The sequence below is a fragment of the Giraffa tippelskirchi genome, chromosome 10 (genome assembly GCF_054371585.1).
Source record: "Giraffa tippelskirchi isolate mGirTip1 chromosome 10, T2T-mGirTip1v1.2.pri, whole genome shotgun sequence".
NCBI classification, from domain to species: domain Eukaryota; kingdom Metazoa; phylum Chordata; class Mammalia; order Artiodactyla; family Giraffidae; genus Giraffa; species Giraffa tippelskirchi.
Window position 1 is genome coordinate 140,702,071 of NC_137284.1, and position 23,403 is coordinate 140,725,473.

At 42.4% G+C, this 23,403-nt stretch overlaps 1 long non-coding RNA gene across 1 annotated transcript in view; it reads right to left on the reverse strand.

Annotated features, from left to right (window-relative positions):
* Positions 1-10,563: 10,563 nt before the first annotated feature.
* LOC145523151 (uncharacterized) overlaps positions 10,564-23,403 on the reverse strand; it is a 36,008-nt gene continuing 23,168 nt past the window's right edge. The window contains exons 4-5 of the long non-coding RNA XR_014066387.1: positions 11,439-12,339; positions 10,564-10,839 (exon numbers count right to left, since the gene is read on the reverse strand). This is a non-coding gene — a long non-coding RNA (uncharacterized LOC145523151). The remainder of the gene's footprint in view (positions 10,840-11,438; positions 12,340-23,403) is intronic.

The window sequence follows — 23,403 nt, forward strand, 5'->3', positions numbered from 1 at the left end:
AATTTAGTTCTGAATGTTCCAAAACCAGTGATCTCAATCACCAAGCTTAAATTCTTTCTTCATTTTTTTTCTTTTACCAAACTAAATTCTTACCAAGAAGCAATATATCTAGTTGGAGAAATAAGAGATACATGTGTAAAATAAGTTCCAGCAAGTTTAGTAAGCTGCCACACTAGGTATAACTAAAAGGGCGAATACAAAGTACTGAGTTAGCAATCAGGAAAGTGAGAAATCAATACTAACTAACCTCATAAGAGAAGGCTTCATGAAATAGGAGCCTTTCCACTTCCCAAGTGCATAGTGATAAAGAATGCACCTGTCAGTGCAGGAGATGCAAGAGACTTGAGTTTGATCCCTGGGTCTGGAAGGTCCCCTGGAGAAGGAAATGGCAAACCTCTCCAATATTCTTGCCTGGCAGGCTACAGTCCATGCAGCCTCAAAAGAGTCAGATATGACCAAGCATATGCATAATAGTAGTCATGAAACAGATTCATTCATTCATTCAGCTACTATTTCTCAAGCCCCTGCTCTATGCCAAGCATGGGTGCTGGGGATAAAGTGTTGAACAAGACCAGCACTGATCTAGTGGAGCTCACATCTAGTAGGGAAGGGTAGACAATAAGTACACAAATAAGGTAATTTCACATTATGCTTAATGTTATGAAAAAAATAAATGAAATGAAAGAGTGACGGAAGGGGGCCTCTTATTAATAGATTTATTTGTTTGGAAGATCTTGTTGATCAAAGTTTGAAATCAGTTTCCCCTTCTCTCTCATTCCTCTGAAATGGAGAGCTTCACATGACCAAGGGACCCAAAATTTTAATGGATAAAGTTTGTAGGGACTCACGTGTAAAGACTGACTATGTCAAGTGGAACATGAGATTCTTCTACTCATACAACCTCATTTAGGGATATTTGGATATGTTAGCTGTAGAGAGGAATGAAGTAGGAAGAGTGTATGTAGTGTAAGAGAAAGAAATGCATCCTGAGTTTGGGCAACAGATCAGATAAGGGAGGGCAAGCATATACACTGGGAGTTAGGGAAAAGGTATTTCAGGCTGATAAAGAAGGATCAAGGACTTTCCTTAACTTCAGTGGTTAAGTCTCTGCACTTCCCCTGCAGGGGGCATGGATTCAGTCCCTGGCTGGGGAACTAAGATCCTGCATGCTGCATGGTGTGTCCAAAAAATAAATAAATAATTGATTTAATTAAAAAAAGAAAAGGATTGAACTTTTAAAGTCAGGATGTGGCCTTGGAGAAAAATGAGAGCCAGAGTAGATACTGCAGAAGAGAATAAAATGATGAAAGTGATATTTTAAGTGGCTTATCCTGGCTATAGATCACACAGGGTAGACAGCAGTGGGAGGCAAGAAAATCTTCCAGAAAATTGTAGTTTAGATAAACCAGATGGAATCCTCATCTAAGAAGGAAATGGGAATGGAAAGGGTGTATTTGAGAGACCCTGCAGAAATTCAACTGCCCAACGCCAAGAGCTACAACTGGGAGATCTTTGGATGTAAGTTGCTTGAGCTCTCCATCGGAGGTGGCAGTTTTATTTTTGCCCAGAAGTTCTGGAGGATGGGGTTGCTCTGGTCTGTTGATGTCTGAACAGATTGTGAAAATGATCGCTCCAACTTTTGGGTGCTGGACTTGTGATGGAAAGTTTCTCTGTACTACTTATGTGGGTAAGTGGGAGGATGACGCGTAGGACTTGAGCTTCCAGGGGCAAGAGAGCAGCTGCACAGATGGTTGTCTTGCAGAACACAGAACTATGATCAACTCCAGCATTTACAAGACTTCCTTTCTCACTAAAATTTGTTTCACCCTTTGAGAAGTAACAAAAGAACTTGTGCCATATGCTTCAAATATCTCTAATTGCTCCAGGACTTTGCAAAAATACTTAAACTCCTATTCCATCTTTTATAATTAACACCTACCATCAGCATATATAGGTTTTAATGGGATTCTGGGCTCCAAAGAGATTTGCCTGAGTTAACCTCCAAAGAATACAGGGCAAGGTGAAGAATTGTAAAGATTTGTAATGGGATGGAAACATGGGACTCTTCCTGTCTCAAAATTTTGGATCAGGCTCCCCAACTTGTGATTTTTTTTATTAATTTATTTTTGGCTTCTCTGGGTCTTCAGTGCTTTTGCATGAGCTTTCTCTAGTTGCGTTGAGCAGGGGCTACTCTTCCTTTCGGTGCGCAGGCTTCTGATTTTTGTGGCTTCTCTTGTTGTGGAGCACAGGCTCTAGGCATGTGGGCTTCGGTAGTTGTGGCTCAAAGGCTTAGTTGCTTCACGGTATGCGGGAATCTTCCCAGATCCAGGGATTGAACCCATGTCTCCTGCATTGGCAGGCAGATTCTTATTCACTGCCCCACCAAGGAAGTTGCCCAACTTATGACTATAGGTGCAAAATACCTTACCTTCTAAACTGTAGTGAGAGGACATTGACAGAGGAAAAAAACGAGAAATAGAAAACATTTTCGCCAGCATTGGTGTATCACCCATCTTCAGGCAATATAAGAGAAGGCAAATTTATTAAGGAGAATAGAGATCAAGAGTTGGGATATCTTTGGAAAGGGCCTTAATGTGTTGTTTATCCACTGTCCCCAACCCATCCCTTTACCAAATATGATCGGTGTTCTGCCCTACCCTCTTGCTTTACCACTTTGGTGGGCATTAATCCCACCTCCTCTGGCCTGCCTTGCCTTTCTTTGCTTGAAGCTTTCTCTGGCTCTTAAAACCCAGACAAGAAGTGCTGGTAATCAATACCTTCGAACACAGTAAGCAGCCTTCAGCCAATAACTGCTAGGAGCTGGTGTATAAATCTCCCAGCTCCCTTGTCCTTTGGGTAGGGTATGCTTCTGGAGAACCCAATCTGCTGCACTATTTTATATGATCTCAGTACTTGGAAATGAGCGGTGACTTCTTTTTTTCCTAGCACATGGTCAGTTTTACACATTTTCTCTAGGTCCTTAAAAAGCATAATCATCTAAAGATGTTCTTTACTGTGTTGGCAAAGTTTATCAGTTAAAATGTTCATTTTTCTAGTCTTCCATACTTTTACTGTGATTTTTTTCTGAGAAGTGGTTACAATCTCTTGCTAAGATTGTTTTGTCCATTTTTGCTTTACATATTTTGAGACAATGTTAGTAGGTATATTTTAATTTAAAGTGATTATAGTTTTTGGCAACTGTAATTATATTAGTAATTATATCAGTAAGAAGTGATCATTTTTATCACTAATAATACTAGTTTTTTACTATTTTACCCATTATTCATATGGCTAAACTAGATTTATTTCAGTTAGTATTTACCTGGTCTAATTTTGTGCATTAAAATAATGACTAACCCTCAAAAGTTTCCTTATACTCCCTCTTCTTCCCCCTGATGCTCTTTAAATTCTCCCCAACCAGTTTCCAGGCAACCACTGGCCTTTTTCCTGTTGCTATAGTTGGCTTTTTCTAGAATTTTATATACAGCCATACCTTGTTTTACTGCATTTCACTTTATTGCTCTTTGCATATAGTGCATTCAATTTTGCACATTTAAGGTATGTGGCAGCCCTGTGTCAAACAAGTTTATTGGCACCCTATTCCCAACAGCATTTGCTCACTTTGGTCTCTGTGTCGTATTTTGGTAATTCTTACAATACTTTAAACTTTTTCAGTTTGTTATGGTGATCTGTGATAAGTGATCTTTTATGTCAATATTGCTAAATGAGTACAACTCTGATGGTTGAAATTACTTAACAATCAAATATTTTTAAATTTAAATATATACATTATTTTTTAGACAATACTATTGCACACTTAATAGACTACAGTACAGTGTAAGCATAATTTTACATGCACTGGGAAACCAAAAAATTCATGTGACTCACTTTATTGTGATATTTTCTTGTTTCAGGTAGGAAATTAAATTTGATTCCTGTCATTCCATCTTGGCTGGAAGCATATGTTACATCCATTAACCTTCTATACCTTATGTATCTTTACACATCTTATATTTTTCCATATCTTATCTATATCATTCTATAGCTTCATATTTTAAATATAAACAGCATGTACTTGGATCTTTTAAATCTAGCCTGAAAATTGTTGTGTTTCAACTAAAGCATTAGTCCATTTTTATTAAGCAATTACTGACTTTCAGTGGAGAAGGCAATGGCACCCCACTCCAGTACTCTTGCCCGGAAAATCCCATGGATGGAGGAGCCTGGTAGGCTGTAGTCCATGGGGTCGCTAAGAGTCAGACATGACTGAGAGACTTCACTTTCACTTTACACTTTCATGCATTGGAGAAGGAAATGGCAACCCACTCCAGTGTTCTTGCCTGGAGAATCCCAGGGACGGCGGAGCCTGGTGGGCTGCCATCTATGGGGTCGCACAGAGTCGGACACGACTGAGGTGACTTAGCAGCAGCAGCACTGACTTTCAGGTTTATATCTACCATCACATCCATACGCTGTTCTTCTTTATTCAATACTTATTTTTTCCTTATTTGCCATTTTGCTTTCTTTCATAATTTTATTTACTTATTTATCTGTTTTTGGCTGTGCTAGGTCTTCGTTGCTCCTTGGGCAAGTAGGGGCTAGACTCTAGTTGTGGTGGGCAGGCCTCTCATTGCAGTGGCTTCTCCTCTTGTGGAGCACGTGCTCTGGTACATGCAGCCTTCAGTAGTTGTGGCACATGGGCTCAGTACTTATGGCTCCCAGGCTCTAAAGCGTGGGCTCAGTAGCTGTGGCTCATGGACTTAAGGTGCTCCGCAGCATGTGGTACCCTCCCAGATCAGGGACCGAACCTTTGTCTCCTGTACTGGCAGGCGGATTCCTTACCACTGAGCCATCAGGGAAGTTCTTACTGTCTTTTAAATAGCTAACTTTTTATTTGCCTCATGTTTTCCCTCTGGACTAGTTTGAAAATTTCTAAGATTTTCCACTTCATGGAAGCAAGTTTTATGAACCTGATAATATAGTCAGTAAAATTCAGAATGAGGATAGCTCAGAATCCAGGTGCCATAATGAAATCACAACAGGCCTCCGAAAAGAGAATTTAAGGAATGAGAAGTACTCAGTAGCATACTACTGAGTAAAAAATTAATTAATAATGGAAGGGAAGATAGCTGAAAAAAATGACTTGTTATTACCAGGAAAGATTCTGGTGGAAGAGGTAAAATGGCAATCGCTACCCTAGTTTTAATTACGCTTGCATGCCTTATGGCGCCAAGTAAGCAAATGAATTCTTAAGAAAAGCATCCCAGAGATGATAGGAGGTAGTAGTATAATAATCTAAGCTTTCTGCACCTTGCTCTTTCCCTAAATAAAAGGTCTATTCCTCAGGGAAATAATAATAATTATAATGACAGTAATGACAGACTAGCTAACAGTTTTTGAGTTCTTAAGTATGTGATGTGCAATGCAGCGTTACATGGTTTTCTCATTTAATCCTCCCAATAATCCTTTGACACAGATTTGACTGTATAGGACTCTCTCTGCACACGCCCAGTCACTTCAGTCGTGTCCAACTCTCTGTGACCCTGTGGTCTGTAGCCCTCCAGGCTCCTCTGTCCATGGGATTCTCTCCAGGCAAGGATACTGGAGTGGGCTGCCCTTTCCTCCTCCAGGGAGGACTCTCCCTGTATACCACTTCAAATCCTCTGAGCCTCACTTACGGTTAATCTAGCCAATGCTTGGTAACCAGTGCTGCACGAAGTCCAACCAGCTTCATAAAGAGGAAACCTGGGGATACCTGCCCTCAGTCTCATGCTTTCTGCCTTGGGGCCTCTCTGCTTACACTCAGCATGGGTTGCTATGAGAAAGACCCTGAATATGTCCTTGGAATGGATGTATTCAGAAGCTGGCAGAATCCTCTTGTTAGTTCTCTGACCTCTAGAATAAAAGCCACTAATGATACGAAAGACAGGGTGGCAATTCTCGTCACTGCCCTCCTGCCCCACCTTCATGGCCAAGACAGTAAAGCAACAATAGATCTCAGAGGAAACTGTGAGATTAGTGCTACCACTACAGGCTTAAAAGATGCAGGAGCAGTGGGTCCTGTGATATTCCCGTTCTCTTCACCTGTCTGCACGCTGTAAAACAAAGAGAAAAAATCCAGGGTAGAACATGGTGGACGACAATCGTAAACCTTAACTAGGTCATAGCCTCAAACTAGCTGCTGTGCCATCTGTGGTTGCCTTACTAAACAGATCGTGTGTATGTGTATGTTTGTGTGTGTGTGCTCAGAATGTCTGACTCTTTGCGACCCCATGGACTATAGCCTGCCAGGCTCCTCTGTCCATGGAATTTTCCAGGCAAGAATACTGGAGTGGGTAGATTCCCCTTCTCTAGAGGATCTTCCCAATCCAGGGACTGAACCTGGGTCTCCTGCATTGCAGGCAGATTCTTTACCATCTGAGCCACCAGGGAAGCCCCTATAACCTGCTAGACTCCTCTCTCCATGGAATTTTCCAGATAAGAATATTGGAGCAGGTCGCCATTTCCTACTCAAGAGCATTTTTCCAACCCAGGGATCAAACCTGTGTCTCTTGCGTCTTTTGCAATGGCAGATGGATTCTTTCCCAGTGTGCCACCTGGGAAGCCCCAGACAGATCATCCCAGCCCCTAACTCTTGATATGTGCCCACTGATCTGGCAGATGCCTTTTTCCCCATCCAGAGCTGTAGAGGAAGGATCAGAATCAGTTTAATTTTACATGAGAGGCACAGAAGTGCATTCAGTGTCTTGCCTGAGGGCTGTGCTGACTTTTCTAGTCTCTGCCCTAGTAGAGTCTGCAGGGACTTGATTGTTCTGAGATTCCACCAGGACATTAATACCATCATGCTAAGGGGATCTGATGAGAATGGGATGGCAAACATCCCAGACACTCTTGTAAGTGAACCAGTGCATGGAGATAAATTCTACAAAGACTTAGGTTGCAGGCACTAGAGATATAATTACTTACTAATGATTCTTAAAATTGTAAATTAAAAATATTTTTTAAATTTTATCATAGAAAATTGCACACATGTATTGGGTTGGCCAAAAAGGTCTTTTGTGTTTTCCCTAAACTGTTACAGAAACACCCAAATGAATTTTTTGGCCAAAGTAAAGTATTAGGCAGAATAATACAACAAACTACCCTGTATCCTCATTTAGCTTCAATAATGATCAACTCTTAGATAATTTTGTTTCAACTGTAATTTCATTCATTTTCCCCCTTCCATATTATTTTGAAACAAATCCCAGACATTATATCCGTTCATTCATAAACTTTCCATATATACAGTACTTCTAAAAGACTTCTTTTCAACATAATTACAATAACATGTTTGCATCTAAAAATACTTAATAATTCCTTAATACCATCAAATTATCAGTCATTTTTCACATTTTCAGTTGTTGCATAAATGTCACAAAAATGTTTTAAGTTGGTTGTTTGACTAAATATAGAGAAAACCCTACACATTGCAATTAGTTAATATGTTTTTAAAGTCTCCTCTAACTATCAGTTCCTCTTCCATCTTTCTGGTTTTTTCCTTTGCAATTGATTTGCTAAAGAAACTGGGTCATTTTTCCTGCAGGTTTGATTTGGTTAATGTCATCCCTGTAGTATCTTTTGGCATGTTCCTCTATGTTTCCTGTAAACACATACTTAGTGATAAAAATTTTTAGAAGTCCATCAAATCTGGGATGACCATAGATATTCGGTCTAAGGTAGAGGACAAGTTTTTGTATCTTACACATCCTGTCATTAAGAAGGACGAGCAATGTTTGATGAACCTTTTTGAATTCGGGCCCCAGCATGACCTGCAGTTGAAAATACTATTCTGACCAATTTATCAGGTGGTCAGAAAGGCTTCCATCTTCAAATAGGATCTGGAACACAAAAGGAATTCAGAAATAAGTCTGGACTGTGGGGCAAACTGCCCTGTCGCTTGGGCCACATGACCCAGCAGATTGAGTAGCGCCAGGGAGATCCCTGGTGGGTAAGAATGCCAGGTGAAGATTCTGGCAAACCCTGCCTGAGGATGAAAGCAGGTTTCTGGAGCAAGACCATCCTTCTGAATCAGAGACTTGTTCTCCTTTTCAGTAATAGCTCCTGGTGTCCTACCGGGCTCTAGCAGAGATTAACACCTGGGCTGCCAAATGGCTCTGAAATCCAAACTGAGCACTCTGAGCTCACTCTTACCAGAACTTCCAAGTCATAAAGTCAGTTCATATAATGAGCAGTACATTCAAAATCCTATCAGAGTGGGTCCACAATTCACAAGCAAATTTTGTGATTAGTTGGCCCGGCTCCCATTCTACCCATATTGCACAGCATTTGCTCCTCAGCTCATACTAATGCCTTTATGGAGTGGGAGGAGGGTGTCCTTATATCTAAATGATAGACAAAGGAAGAATTTACTTCACAGATGGGTTGGCATTATATGTTAGTGCCGGATTTCATCCAAAAGTGGATTTTTTAAGTCCAGTGGTAAAGGGAAATTTTCTTAGTAGCCAGAGCAGTGATCAATAGTATACTTGATTGTTCCATGTTCAATGGGAGGAGAGGTAGCCTGAGGGATGGTCAAATCAGATTCCTAGGGAGTGGTGAATGCTTTGGACGGTTGGTCAGGGGCTTGAAAGAATTGAAACTGGAAGAGAAGTCAGGGGAAAAGACATGTGGATGGACCCCAAGGGATAAAGAGAAAGTGTATAGATCTTTGTGTCTGTCATTGATGTCCAACAGAGAACATTCCTTGCAGAAGAGGCTTTCAACAGTCAGGTGAATAGACAGGTTCACTCATCCTATGTTGTCAGCCAGTCTCCTGCTAAGCCACTCCAGTGGCAGACAATGAGTCTAGAGACAGAGTACCCACGGTGGCAGGAATGGAGACTGTGCATGGGTCCGCCTTCACCAAGTCTGAACATTAAATGTCCAATCTGAAAACAATGACCATCAGTGTCCTTGATACAGCACCATTCCACAAGGTCACCACCCAGACATTTGGTGTCAGGTTGATTATATCACATCCTTCTAACCCAGAGGGAGTAGAAATCTGCCCTTCACAGAACTGATACTTCCTCTACATAGGTGTTTGCCTTTCAGCCCACAGTGCCTCCACCAGAGTCACAGTTATTGATCTACAGAATGTTTGATGTATTAACATAGAATAAAGTACTACATTGCCTAGTAGAAAAGGTCCTTTGTTATGGAAAACAGGTGCAATGATGGCTACAGCACCACTGGATCCTCTGGTCTGACCATGCATCCTCTTATTCAGAAGCAACCCTTCAAAGAGAATACTCTATTGAGGAGGGTCATCCCCAATAAGGCTCCATATCAGGACTAACACCCTGCTGAGTTGTGACATTTTGCTCCCGGTTATAGTATGTGCATTGAGCCAAAGGAAGTTACAGGCTGCTATTTCCCCCATAGCTAGACTACACAGTAGTGGAGAGGAGGATGGCAACAGGGGACCCAGTCATTGAACTCACACCAGATGGCACTGGGATCCTCATGTTGAAGGACAAGGAGACTAAGAAAGGAGCCATTATACTGGCAAGGGTGATTGACTCAGATTGCCACAGGAGCTGCTGTGATACAGCTCAAGTAGGGAGGACCAAGTCCACAACCGAGGGAGTCAATGGGGGCACCTCAGTGATGGTGAGGATTTCAGTGATCAAGGCAACCGAAGCTTAGACTGTTCAGAGATGAATATCAGTATCACCTCCAACGAGGGAAGCAAAGAGGGTGAGAACCAATAGGTAAATGTTTCCCACCCTCTCCATTTCCCAGACAAGTGAATCTGAGTTGCACATTATATGTCTTTTCCAGAAGTCTTGCAAAATCAAGTTGCTGTTTGCTTATAGCCGAGACCCATTCAAACATACACCGGCAACTGGCTCACTCTCTGTTCCTTCTTTACTCGCCCCCTTGTCCCATCCTTTACTCTTGTTCTCTGCGTGACACTCCCCAGTAAAATACTTGTGCAATAGGCCTCTGTTTTAGGCTGTATTTTCTGGAAACCTAGGCTGAAGCAGATACTACTGTTATTTCCCTTTTTCTGATGTCAGTGAATTACTTGTCCATGGTTACATGACTACTGAATAGTGTGACTAGGATTCAGCCTTGGTCTGCCTGATGCCAAAGGTTGTGCTCTCTGCCATTACTGACAATGGAATTTTCTGTAACCATGAAAATGTTCTCTAATTGCCCTATCCGATGTGGTAGCCACTACCCATACACGGCTTTGAGGTCTGAAAGGTACTTAGTGCAATTCAGGAACTAAATTTTTAATTTTATTTAAGGTTATTTAAAATTAGTCAAAAAAAAAATAAATAAAAAAATAAAATCAGTCACATGCAGCTTGTGACTCTCACATTGGATGGTCCCTGATTCCAAACCAAACATCTCCAAATCACTTTTCTCAGTTGCCACCTAGGAAAGTTTTAAGGGTAAGCTATGAGGCACCACTGATTTTATGTTCATAAAACAGTCTGAAAGCATAGTAGCTAAAACCAATAAAGGTGTATTTGACCATTCTTACTGAGATCTAATTGTAAGAAATCCTCATGTCAGATGTTTGAAGTTTATTTGACACACTCAGCACAAATTAGGAGGCAGGCATTTTGTTAACCAGTGGGGAGACAATGGTAAACGAGAGTGATGTGATCCTTGCCCTTCTCTTGGATACAATCAAGTGCAGATATTGCAGGAATGTTATCACTTTTTGCCTTCTTTCATCATCAAACAAGCGATCTGTGTAGAATATACATTTTCTCACCTACTTCCTCGATGTACGGTCCTTTCATTGTGAAGTTATCCTCTGACCCAACTTCTTCCGAAGTACTACATGTGAAAAAACCATGTATGAGTCCTGGGGTCAGATATATCTGGATTTAAATCAAATTCACCTTTGAAAGACTTGCTCTATCTTAAGTAGTGACTTACCACTCTGAGACTTAGTTTTTCTCATCTAGAATGGGATGGTAAGAATCAAATGAAGTCATCTAGTCCCACAGAAATGTTATCCCTCTTTTTCTGATTCTGTCCTTTGGGAATTTCCTGTCCTAGTTCTCTTTCAACATTTCTAAGAATATTTCACTAAATAGTCAACTACATGGCAGGGGAAGCCAATTCTAGGAGGCTGTTGGCAGTGACAAGTGAGCAACAAAATAATAGAAATAATTTACAAAGGAAGATAAAGTTATAGTTCTGATAATCACATAGCTTTTTCAAAACGAAGAGAAAGTTTCCAGCCCACAATCACATAGTCCTGCCACATTCGCCATGGAAACGTGTTTGGGTTACTAACCAGAGGCATGTAAACACGAGATAATAAAAAATAGATGACACTAGAGCTATGCTCTTTTTATTACTTTAGGAAATTTAAAACTGCTCATTTTACATGCAAGGCAGTATTAACAAATTCTTTTCTGAATACTCACTGTGTATTCATCACTGTGCTGGTCCCTGGGGATAGAAAGATCAGTGCAACTCAGCCAGTATCCTCCACGCTGAAGTGGTCAGGCACCATGTTCAACACATGTCTGAGGTACTATGTGACAACTGTCAAACTCTTACTACAGCTGCCTTGTCCTGGGCTGCCTCTTGGACCTGGAGAGTAGACACAGCAGTGATGGGGAGGGGTACCAGCCAGGCTTCAAGGACTCGGCCAACGGGTCAGGTCATGGTCTGCAGCAGGAGCTGGACTGGAGGCCTGAATGATATTAATAGAGAGATTCTGGGTTCCTCTTTGAAGCCAGGTGAGATTTAGTTGCAGCTCAACTACCCAGTTCTGATGGCTCTCAGGGATCGAAGTTTAGGCTGAAAGAAGTGCACAGGACCTGCTCTATTCTAGCTCCTAGGTAGGGACTTGTGGCAGTAGTATCCTGAGATGCTTAGTGGGACCTCAGGCTGGACCATCAGCTGATCTCACTTCAGCTCTTCAGAAAGAGCTGGTTGTGTCTGAACATCCATTTTTGTTTCCTTATGGCAATGGCTGAGTTCCTCCTTGACCCAGGAACCCTTGCTGTGGCTTTCTGTGGTAGCCCAACTTCACTGAGGGGTTAAAGCTCCCTTCTTGGTGCTCTCTTGGGAGCTCTTCTTAGGTGCTCTGATGGAATATTGTCCTCTGATTATATTGGGGTCAGTGGCACCTCTCTGAGGCACCTCTTGTAGCACTGTTGATTGTCCACTGAGAAAGAGATCCATGAGGCCTGAAGGGATCAGGAAAGGCCTCCCAGAGGCGAGCCATGAGGATATGAACAGCTGATTACATGGTGGTCTGTGCGAATGGGGTTCCCAGAAATGTGCAGTGCACAACCCTTGTAGCTGTATAAGGCATCCCTGTGGATAGGTAGAGAAGAAGAGAATTAAACATTCCTGAAAGTGAAGACAACACAGGGAAAGATCCAGAAACTCTCAGTTGATTCACATTCACTTATGACCATTTTAGCTTCCCTGGTGGCTCAGATGGTAAAGAACCCTCCTGCAATGAAGGAGACCCGGGTTTGATCCCTGGATTGGGAAGATCTCCTGGAGAAGGGGATAGCTACCCACACCAGTATCCTTGCCTATAGAATCCCATAGACGGAGAAGCCTGGTGGGCTACAGCCCAAGGAGCTGCAGAGAGTCAGACACAACTGAGCAACTAACATACACTCAGCAAACGCATCACTTTAATCCAAGGAATATTCTATAAACATAGGCATTTTCACCTTGTTATTACTTCATTAACTCCCTCTGTACCTCTGGAGGATTGCTTTGTGGCAAGTATTATCATACTCACAGCAACTTCAGTAGAATACATTAAAATTAGCAACCTGGGTTCTGAGAGTGAATTATTGGCAGAGATGGGAAGCGAGAGCATCTCATCCTTGGGGTCTAGCTCCTTTCCAGTGCTGTCTTAGATTCGATCACTTACACTTAGGAAAAAAAAAAAACCCTGATTTTTTTTTAAGAGTGGTGGAAGAAAAGTGAGCTGGCCTTAAATGCACTCCACTAAACAAGGGCCAAACCTGGAAGAAAATTTTTAAAAATCATGTATCCTTGCACGGTGACAAACTGAAGCTGCTATAAATGCCAAGAGAAAACAACACAGAGAAAATGGATGAGGATACCGGAAACATGTTCGTAAATTTATGCAGTAAATGTGCTGTGTGATCTCCGATTGGCAAATGTCTGATATAAGACAATATGAGGGTATTGCAAAATCTAAGTTAATATAACATTTCTCCACCACAGTCTTCAGATTTATTGCCTGATTTTTATGGGCTTTAAATGGCTTTTTCTTGACATTAAATATTTAGCAGTTAACAGTTAATTCATCACTTTAATCGCAAATTGTTTCGTATTGCATAATACGACAGGAGTTGGGAGGGAAAAGACAATGTGACATGGCTAATTCCTGAATTTGTGGGGAGGTATGGGGATGAGTCTCTTTTCAGATTCTAGTTAGGGCAAAGCCTTACAAACATTAACCATCACAGTAGGAAAGAATAATAGTTGCCATGTTTTGAACTCTTACTGTGCACTATGCCTATGAATACACCATGTCATTTAAATATTTGAACAATCCTTTGAGAGAGGATTAGCCCTGTTTTCCAGGCAGAGAAGCTGAGGCTTAGAGAGTTAAATAAAGCATTAAATCTCATAGAAGAGAGGCTTCCCTGATAGTCCAGGGGGTTAAGATTCCATACTTCCTGTGCAAAGGGGTGCAGGTTCGATCCCCGGTGAGGGAACTAAGATTCCATGTGCCATTTGGCACAAAAAAATGTTACAGTGGAAGGCAGAGTTGGCATTAGAACCCAGGTCTGTCACTCCCCAAGTGCTGGTTTAACTCTTATGTTGAAGGTGATCTAAACAATGATCTGGAGGAGATGGCCAAAGGAAGTTCTTAAGACTGATCATTGGGGTCAACTCTACCTCCCAATTGGGTCTGGAACCACCTTCACATCTAGAGGCCAAAAGTGACGGCATATTTCAGACTGCTATCCTCCCCCAGACACACACAGGACTCTGTGGTAGGAGAACAAGGGAGGGAGCATGGTGAAGATGACTCTAAGAGTGAGGTCTTCCTTGGTAAAGGTTTCATCCAGACAGCATCCGAGCAATTAGATTTTGTCTGAAAGGCATGCTGGGTTCTCAGCCACAGGACAAGGTGAGAGGGAAAAAGCCACAAATAGGTAGGGCTGGAGTTGACATGTTCACTTTACTATCTGGGTGGTCCCCATGGGAGGGTAGCCAGTGATCTTAGTCCCAGTGAGGAGGGAGGAAGGAAGAAGGGAAGCAAATCCACAAGACCAAAGGGCTATAGCAAATTCAGACTTAGTCTGGGATGGCATAAATAAATGGGGGTCTGGACTTCCCTGGTGGCTCAGATGGTAAAGAAGCCACCTGCAATGCAGGAGACCTGGGTTCAATCCCTGGGTTGGGAAGATCCCCTGGAGGAGGACATGGCAACCCAGTCCAGTATTCTTGCCTGGAGAATCCCCATGGACAGAGGACCTTGGGGGGGCTGCAGACCATGGGGTCGCAAACAGTTGGACACAACTGAGTGACTAAGCATGCCTAGCCCACTGGGTGAGGCTTATCAGCGGAAGTTACTAAGATGTTGAGATGCCTAATGGTACAAAAAATGGCATTGTCAAGGTTTAAGAAGTCCGACCTTATCAGAGCCCCACGCTAGGTAGAAGAGATTCCTAAGTGCCGGATAGCATATCAAGGCCTCAGTCAAAAAATCTAAGGTTTATATAAAGAACGGACTTGTGGACACAACAGGGGGAGGAGAGGGTGGGACAAACTGAGAGAGAGGCATTGAAACATATACATCACCACATGTAAAACAGATAGCCATTGGGAAGTCGCTGTGTAACACAGGGAGCTCGACCTGGTGCTCTGTGACAGCTAGAGGGGTGGGATGAGGGCAGTGGGGTGGGAGGGAGGTTCAAGAAGGAGGGGATATGTGTTACACTTACAGCTGACTCATGTTGTTGTATGGAAGAAACCAACACAACATTATAAAACAATTATCCTCCAATTAAAAAAGGAAAATTGTAAGGTTCAGAGCATGGCTTTTGTCCCAGCAGAAACACTAGAGTTCAGATCAGGTAGTCAAGGTCATTTGGCCTTGAGATTGGTCCCCAATTATCCTTTCTACTCTACCCTGATTTTGCCCCATCCAATACTATGGTTGACATAGTGATTCCTAGAAATACTACTGTAAAACCCACCAAAATGTCCTCAAGAGAAAGGTCCATTTATTAATTAGTCTTTTTGTATCTGCAGTTTCTAATCAAATCCTGATCTAGAATGGGTCCACAAAGATGTCTGTTGAAAGGATGAATGGGAAGGTTCTGTTCAGGGATACAATATAGGAACTTACCTTTTGAAGCCAAGATAATCCAAGTAGATCAGGCCTATTGCTGGGTTCAGTTTCAACGATGGACTTGACTCTAGTTATTCATGACTTGAAAGGTCATCATGGAAAGCAGCAGGTCAGCTCTCCAGACTGGATTTAATTTGGATCTTCTTCAACCATAACCATCTTACCTTGAGCTTTCTGAGACGGGAACTTCCTTCCAGTCCCAGGTGTCCTCACATAGATAAAGCTGTAAGTGTCAGAGAGCAGAACTGGGAAAAGATAGCCACAAGCTGAGGGTGGTAAGACTGTCTCTCTGTGGAGCTGGTCATCCTATTTCATGAGCATCTGCAGCATTGCTACTGGAATCCAGGCTCCAGTCACTCTGAGTAGAAGCCAGTTCAGAAACCTCAAATTCCCAGACTTTGATAGAGTCACGAGGGGTGTGGTGGCCCAGCACAGCTCAATCTCATAACGTAATTAAAATCTTTTTGAAATTGCCCTTTGCCTCTTACTAGACTCCAAGGTAGCTTTGAATTCAACCAATCTGAATTCTGTAAGCACAGGTTCTTTAGAGACAATGGGGACAACACCTTACTCTGAATCAAGTCCTTTCCTTGTGGAATCAACAGTTGAAGCTGTGTCTGGGATAGCTAGGACTAATGAATGTCTCATCTGTTTCAGGCTTAGGAACTGTACAGCTGCCAGCAACAAGATTTGCACTTCCATCTCTCAGTTTCCATCTTGTATCTTCCAGAGCCTGTTGAATGAACGTAACATGCTTCTTACCCAAGGACCACCTAGAGGGCTGGAGGAACTAGAGATTCTGAGATGGCTGGGTTTTCCTTCCTCATGTAATATCTATTCAGTTTTGGAAGGCATGTAGATCGCTGTGGATGGATGCTGTGATATACTACTCATATCCCCAGGGAATGAGTTTCTCTAGTTTATTATTCATTTTATTTTAAAAATATTTATATTTATTTGACTGCATCAGGTCTTAGTTGCAGTGTGCCAAACCTTCGATCTTCATTGTAGCATGAGGGATCTTTCGTTGCAGCATGAGAACTCTAAGATGTGGCATGTGGGATCTAGTTCCCCAACAAGGATTCAAACCCAGGTCCTCTGAACTGGGAGCTCAGAGTCTTAGCCACTGGACCACCAAGAAAGTCCCTCTTCGTTGTCTTGCTACAGTCTGGTCAGTCCAGGATTGGACTGTGCATGTTAACTAGTCAGCCTTCCTAGGAGTTCCAGAGTTATAATTCCGGATGCTGACTCCTCCATCGACTTTGATAAGACCACAAGGAAAGCCATTTGCCATTTCTGTCTCAGGACATTTATCTATTAAGGAGAAACAAGGATATCAAACTGACTTTTGTGATTGGGGGAAAGCATATTTGTTAGGTTGTCATATTCTCAAAAATAGGGAGCTTGAAAACGGTGGGAAGCAATTGACATGACACATGTTGCTGACTGCAAATTCCAAATACAGCAGTGGTGGGAAAATCTTTTCTATGACAGATGGGTAACTGTAGGCTTAACTCTTGCTTTTGATTTATCTTGTCTTTAAGAACAGTGAGCATTTCTGCCCTTTAGTATCTAAAACCAGAGGGAAAGCTCGAGAGATTGACTCCAGAGTTTGAGAGTTTCAACTTTAAAAAATCATTCTTTCTCCAAATGGCAGAACCTCAGAACTAGTGCTCCTAATTACTTTAGAGAAGGAAATGCTGTTAGAAGTAAAAGGATGAACTGGCAAAGGAAGGGCAGCAAGGGACCCCTGGGAACCAGGCTGTGGCAAGCCAGAGCTGGCCCAGGGAATGGATGTTTCTAGATTCCCTCTCCAGCCCCTCTGTCATAGAACACTAGGTACTCACTTCCCGTATCTGCGAAATGGAATTGGTTATACTTGGTGCTTCTCTCCGCTGTTGTGAAAATGAATGGATTTAAGCAGAATAGATCTTTTCATAACAGTTTCACCTAGACTGAACTAAGACATGATGAGCAGTGAATTCCAGATGTTGATGATCCCCTCCTGCTATCATTTCTCTCTGCGCCTGCCTCTTCTTTGACAGCGCAGGGTACGGATGGCATCCTAAGATGCCTCACTTCTCGCTTCGTCTCTCCCCACCCTCCTCTTCTCCCCTCTCGCTCTCTTTGCTCATTTCTCCCTTTGATGAAAACTGCCTTCTACCAAGGTGAGATACTTTGCATAAATTTAAAAGCAACAGGATATATTTTTTTTTCTCCCCAGATATTTCACAAGTAGCAAACACAATCAACGATCAACTGCTTGGAAATATGAAAAGTGCTTTTCCAATGGTCCCAGGAAGGCGAGATGCCTATAACGTGAAGAGGTTTACCATCTGTCACCTAAACGTTGTCTTTTTTTTTTTTTTTTCAGGAAACAAAGTGAGCCAGGGCTCAGGAAGGTCCCACCGCTTCTTTATTATTTTTTTAAAATTTCAAAGAAAAGTCCTGGTCAAAGTTTGGTCTGTTTGTCAGAGACAGGAACCTTTCTACAGGTTTTCACGGTTGCTTATAGTTCCTTAGTGCTTGGAAGTGGAAGCTTTGATCAACAAAGAGGTAAGAAAATGTCAGTGTACCCAGTGGGTAATAAGACACACCCTGGTCCCAAGAGAACCCCTCTTCTCCGGCAGACTTCCCCCACTGGGAAGCACTAAATGTGTACAGATCAGATTCTGGCAAGCTATCAGTGGGCAACTATCAATCTCTGAAAAGTCACCTATGTTACAGAAGAAATGAGAAGGGGCCTCTGACAAATAGGAAATAATAACAGTAATTGTTGCTTAGTCACTAAGTCGTGTCTGACTCCTTTGCGACTCCATGGACTGTAGCTTGCCAGTCTCCTTCGTCCACCGGATTTACCAGGAAAGAACACTGGAGTGGGTTGCCATTTTCTTTTCCAGGTGACCTTCCCAACCCAGAAATCGAACCTAAGTCTCCTGTATTGCAGGCAGATTCATGACTGCTGAGCCACCGGTAATAATGTCAGATTTATATGGCAAAGTTTGAAACGTATTTCATCCTCATCACAAATGTATGAATTAGAAAAGGCATTTTCTAGTCTCCAAAAATAATCAGCTTACCAGGATCAGTCAGAAACTGATGGTTAATTGTCTGTGTCAACCTGACTGGTCACAGAGGACCGAGAAACGGCCAAACATCATTTCTGGGTGTGTCTGCTAAGGTATCTCTGGATAAAATGAGCCTTTGAATCAATGCACTCAGTAAAGCAGTTTGCCCTCCCAGATGGAGGTAGGCATCTTTCAATCTACTGTGGGCCTGAAGGAGAATGAATATGTATTATATGACATATTAATATACAGTATATATTAATACACATGTGTTGTATGTTATTATAAATATGTGTTATATATAATATTACATATATATTAAAGTGAAAGTGAAAGTTGTTCAGTCATGTCCGACTCTTTGCAACCCCATGGACTATACAGTCCATGGAATTCTCCAGGCCAGAATACTGGAGTGGGTAGCTGTTCCTTTCTCCAGAGGATCTTCCCAACCCAGGGTTCGAACCCAGGTCTCCCACATTGCAGGCAGATTCTTTACCAGCGATACATTAAAAACTGAATCATTTTGCTGTACACCTGAAACTAAAGCAATCTTGTAAGTCAACTATGTATGTTATGGGTTTCTATATCATATATATGTTAAAAACTGGATCACTTTGCTATACACCTGAAACTAAAACAGTCTCGTAAACTACAGTTCAATTTTAAAAAATGTAAAGATAATCTTAGTGCTTGGACTGGACAAAATCAAGCAGTGGCAGATTTGGCCAGCACTGCCCTAGAGAGGGAATGACTGGACACGCAGCCCTTCCTCTGTGTTTTACACAGTTCCTGGCTCACAGAATGTGCTCAGCACTTACTGGGTACATCAATCAATAAATGAAGCCAATGCCAACCCTTACACTGCTTCCTAAAAAAATTCACTTACTTAACCTTACATCCCACCTGCTGTGAAGTCTCCCAAAAGGCAAGAAGCTCCCCCAGTTTTATGCCCCTCTCCTCAGCACCAAAGGCTCTCTGAGAAGCACTTACATCACACGGGTTTGTATTAATTGGCCGCGTCACAAAACCTCCATCCCCAGCCTTGTTCCCCCAATTTCCCAGCAACGCTTTGGCCCAGTAAGCCAGGGAATTTGGATGTTGAAAGCACTGAGGAATATAGATAACAGGTGTTTCTGCAGCTCTCACCAGGAGAAGAGGAAAATTTCAACCACGTGGAAAGCTTTGTGATGGGAATGACACACAGACCAGGGGAGAATAATGTTCGCGATCTGATCAAACAACATTACCAGCTTGGTATCATAGAAGCCCATCCATTAGATGACCTCCCCCATGGATTCTGTCCTCAGTCCGGATAACAATCTGTGGACTCAGCCTGAGGGATTTATCACCTCCTGGTTCTGCGGCCAGAACTAGCACCCACCATCGATAAGATCAGGAGGCTGATTTAGCAAACTGAACTTTAATATGATTTTCCTAAGAAAATTTATTATCCTCAGTCCCCTCCAGTTTGTTGAAAAAGTCCCCCCAGGAGATAGATAAGGAAGTCCTGAAACCATCCAGCCTCTTGTAGACTGTGTGGCCACAGAGGCCGCATCCCAAGAACTCCCAGAGAAACATGATGAGGTCAGAAAGAGCCTGTTTTCCTAAAGATGCCAAAGCCCTGCAGTCTTCAGCTGGGGGTCTTGGGCTGACCCCAGGCGAAGATGTGATGTGAACAACAGCCCCAAACTCTCATCACCCCAGCTGAGTCTTCCTTTAATTCAGATGTCCCCATGTAATCCTCTTCCCCAAACCAGGTCCTCTGGTTTTTAGTGGCTCAGAAGCTAAAGAATCTGGCTGCAATGCAGGAGACCTGGGTTCAATTCCAGGGTCGAGAAGATCTTCTGGAAAAGGGAATGGGAACCTACTCCAGTATTCTTGCCTGGAGAATTCCATGGACAGAGGAACCTGGTGGGCTACAGTTCATGGCATTGCAAAGAGTCGGACATGACTGAGCAACTAACACACACAGCTATCAAAAGCTGCTCTCAGAAGGACCACTTTTTCATTCTGCGATTCTGGGCTCCCTAGAATAATTATTTATAACCAATTGTTTGTTGTCTGTCTCTTTCCACTGGATATAAGCTCCAAGAAGTCAGTGTGAGCTATTTCCTTGATTTGAACAGGTGCTTAGCAAATCTTTCTTGAAAGAATTAATGAACACATGGTGTGTAGTTGGCTGTACAACTGCGGACTCACTGACCCCAAGAAAAATGAGGGGCTTGAGAGAAAACAGGCTCTGCTTTCTGCTTTCAAAAGGGTCAGAGACTCCTAGGCCTATATATAATCAAGTGATTATACTTGTAAATTGGTATTTTTCTAACAATTTAATGGCTGTAAAGAGCTTAGAAAAGTGCCTGGCTCATAGGAAACAATATACAGGATTCTTTAGCAAACAAGCATAAGTAAAATAAACAAAAAGTTGGCAAACCTTTCCCCATCACTGAGACAAATTAGAAAAGACAGCCTTGCCTAACATCTCCCCTCTATCACCCTTCTTCTCCACCTTTCACCCCCATTTCTGTCCTTGCTCTTACATGAAATTCCTTTTTGCCCCTTCCACATAAGGTTATTGTACTGTTTATTCTTGCCAGGTTTCATAGGTCTGAGAATGTAGGAATGGGAAGTGTCCTAGGCACCTTTCCCTTAGGAAGCAGTCCTTTTGAAAGCTCAGTGACCCATGTGCACCTATATAATCCCTGTTGCATAATCCTTGGACTAAAGAAATACATCTCTGAAGGTGTAACTTCGGGGATAAGGAATGGGCCCAACTGCCCCCTTCCCCTCCCACCTCCAGGTCCCATTTGAATATGTAAAAACCCTATTTGAAAGACCAGACTTGGAGGAGGGCGTCTCTTCAGGTTTGGTTTCCTTTTCTAAGCTGGTGATCGTTGTTGTTGATGATAAAGATATAAAGATGATAATGATGAAGATGAAGACTGACCTGTAATGCATGCACTGGCCCTGGGCTATTCACAAGCTTTTTCGTGAATTATCCTGTTTCACCCTCAGTAGGTCAGTCAGTTCAGTCACTCAGTCATGTCCAACTCTTTGCAACCCCATGGACTGCAGCACACCAGGCTTCCCTGTCCATCACCAATTCCTGGAGCTTACTCAAACTCATGTCCATCAAGTTGGTGATGCCATCCAACCATCTCATCCTCTGTCATCCCCTTCTCCTCCCGCCTTCAATCTTTCCCAGCATCAGGGTCTTTTCAAATGAGTCAGTTCTTCGCATCAGGTGGTCAAAGTATTGGAGTTTCAGCTTCAGAATCAGTCCTTCCAATGAATATTCAGGACTGATTTCCTTTAGGATGGACTGGTTGGATCTCTTTGCAGTCCAAGGGTCTCTCAAGAGTCTTTTCCAACACAACAGTTCAAAAACATCAATTCATCGGCGCTCAGCTTTCCTTATAGTCCAACTCTCACATCCATACATGACTACTGGAAAAACCATAGCTTTGCCTAGACGGATCTTTGTTGGCAATCAGTCAGTTCAGTTCAGTCGTTCAGTCATGTCCGACTCTTTGCGACCCATGGACATAGTTATCATTTTTTCCCCTGTTTCACAGACTTAGAGGTTAGCTAACTTTCCCAAGGTCAAAGTGTTTGTAACTGTCAAGGCCAGATATTCAAACCCAGGGCTGTTCTTATTCATGAATACTCTTCATGAGGCACAATGCTACAGACAATGCTTATATCACGCCTAATTCTTGCCACAATCCTGCCAGGGAGGTCTTAGTGTCTCTCTTTCATAGTTGTGACAAACGAGACTCAGAGGAGCTCAGTGACTTATTCAAGGTTGCAGACAAAATGATGGATCCAGTATTTGAACTGAGAATTCTCATGTTCTTTCAACACGCCAGCATTGTGGGTCATTTTTATTTTCTCCTTTAAATTTTAAGAACAGTTTTCAAATTTTTGAAAATAAGCATATACTACTTTTATTTTTATCTTTTTATAGCCTCTTAATTACATTAGTAATGCATGAAGACATGCTTACTGTAAGGAATTTAACACTGTAGAAGATATATTACTTTTATAATGAGCAGAAAAGATTACCAAAATGTTACTGTATGTTTCTTTGGGTTTACTAATGACTTCACTTTTGTTATCACTAGCAATTTCTACAGAGAGAAATGAGGTAGGCCTGTGGCAATGCTTCCATTTTTCAAATGGAGACCCTGGTAAGTAGGGAGAGGGTTACTCCCCATTAGTTTATGTTGAGAGATTAAGTACATCTCTTATCTTCCTGTTTGTACTTGGCTGGCATGTCTTGGGCAGTTAGGTGGGCTTCAGAGCACCAAAGGATGCAAGTTTCTCATATTCTCCTAGAGAAGTGCCAACTACAAATTGGCACTTGCCATCTACCTCTCTAAGGATTAAATCATGAGCTGCTGCAGCTGCTGACCTTCAACGACCCCTGAAAAGAGTTCAGGGTGAAGATCAGGAATGAGGCACTCTGTGCTCTGGGAAAAACTGGCAGAAAATGTCTTCAGATAGATATTTTCAGGAGAAGATTTCATGAGCGCAATTCTTATACCTCTATGTATCTAGAAAAACACTAAAATCATTAACGGTCACATCTGCTCCTCCTGACTAGTAGCAAGACTCTGCCAAAATGTATGCTCAACTGTATGTACCCCCACCTTCACTAAAATTGTATATAACACTGACCTTCCCCTTTACCTGTTTGGAGCAGTTTTTAGAGCTATCTGAAATGCTGTTTCCTGGCCTATGGTCCTCATTTGGCCCCCAAATAAAACAACTCACAACTCTTATCCTGTGCATTTTTTGTTTGTTTATTCAGTCGACAGGAACATGTAGGCTATATGCTGGTGGGACTGCAGGGCATCAGGGAGTGGATCCAGCATGTAAGGGAGCATTGGTGGGAATCAGGGCCCAGAGCTCTGGGTATCAATAGGATCAGGGAAGGATAGGTGGCCCATTCAAGCG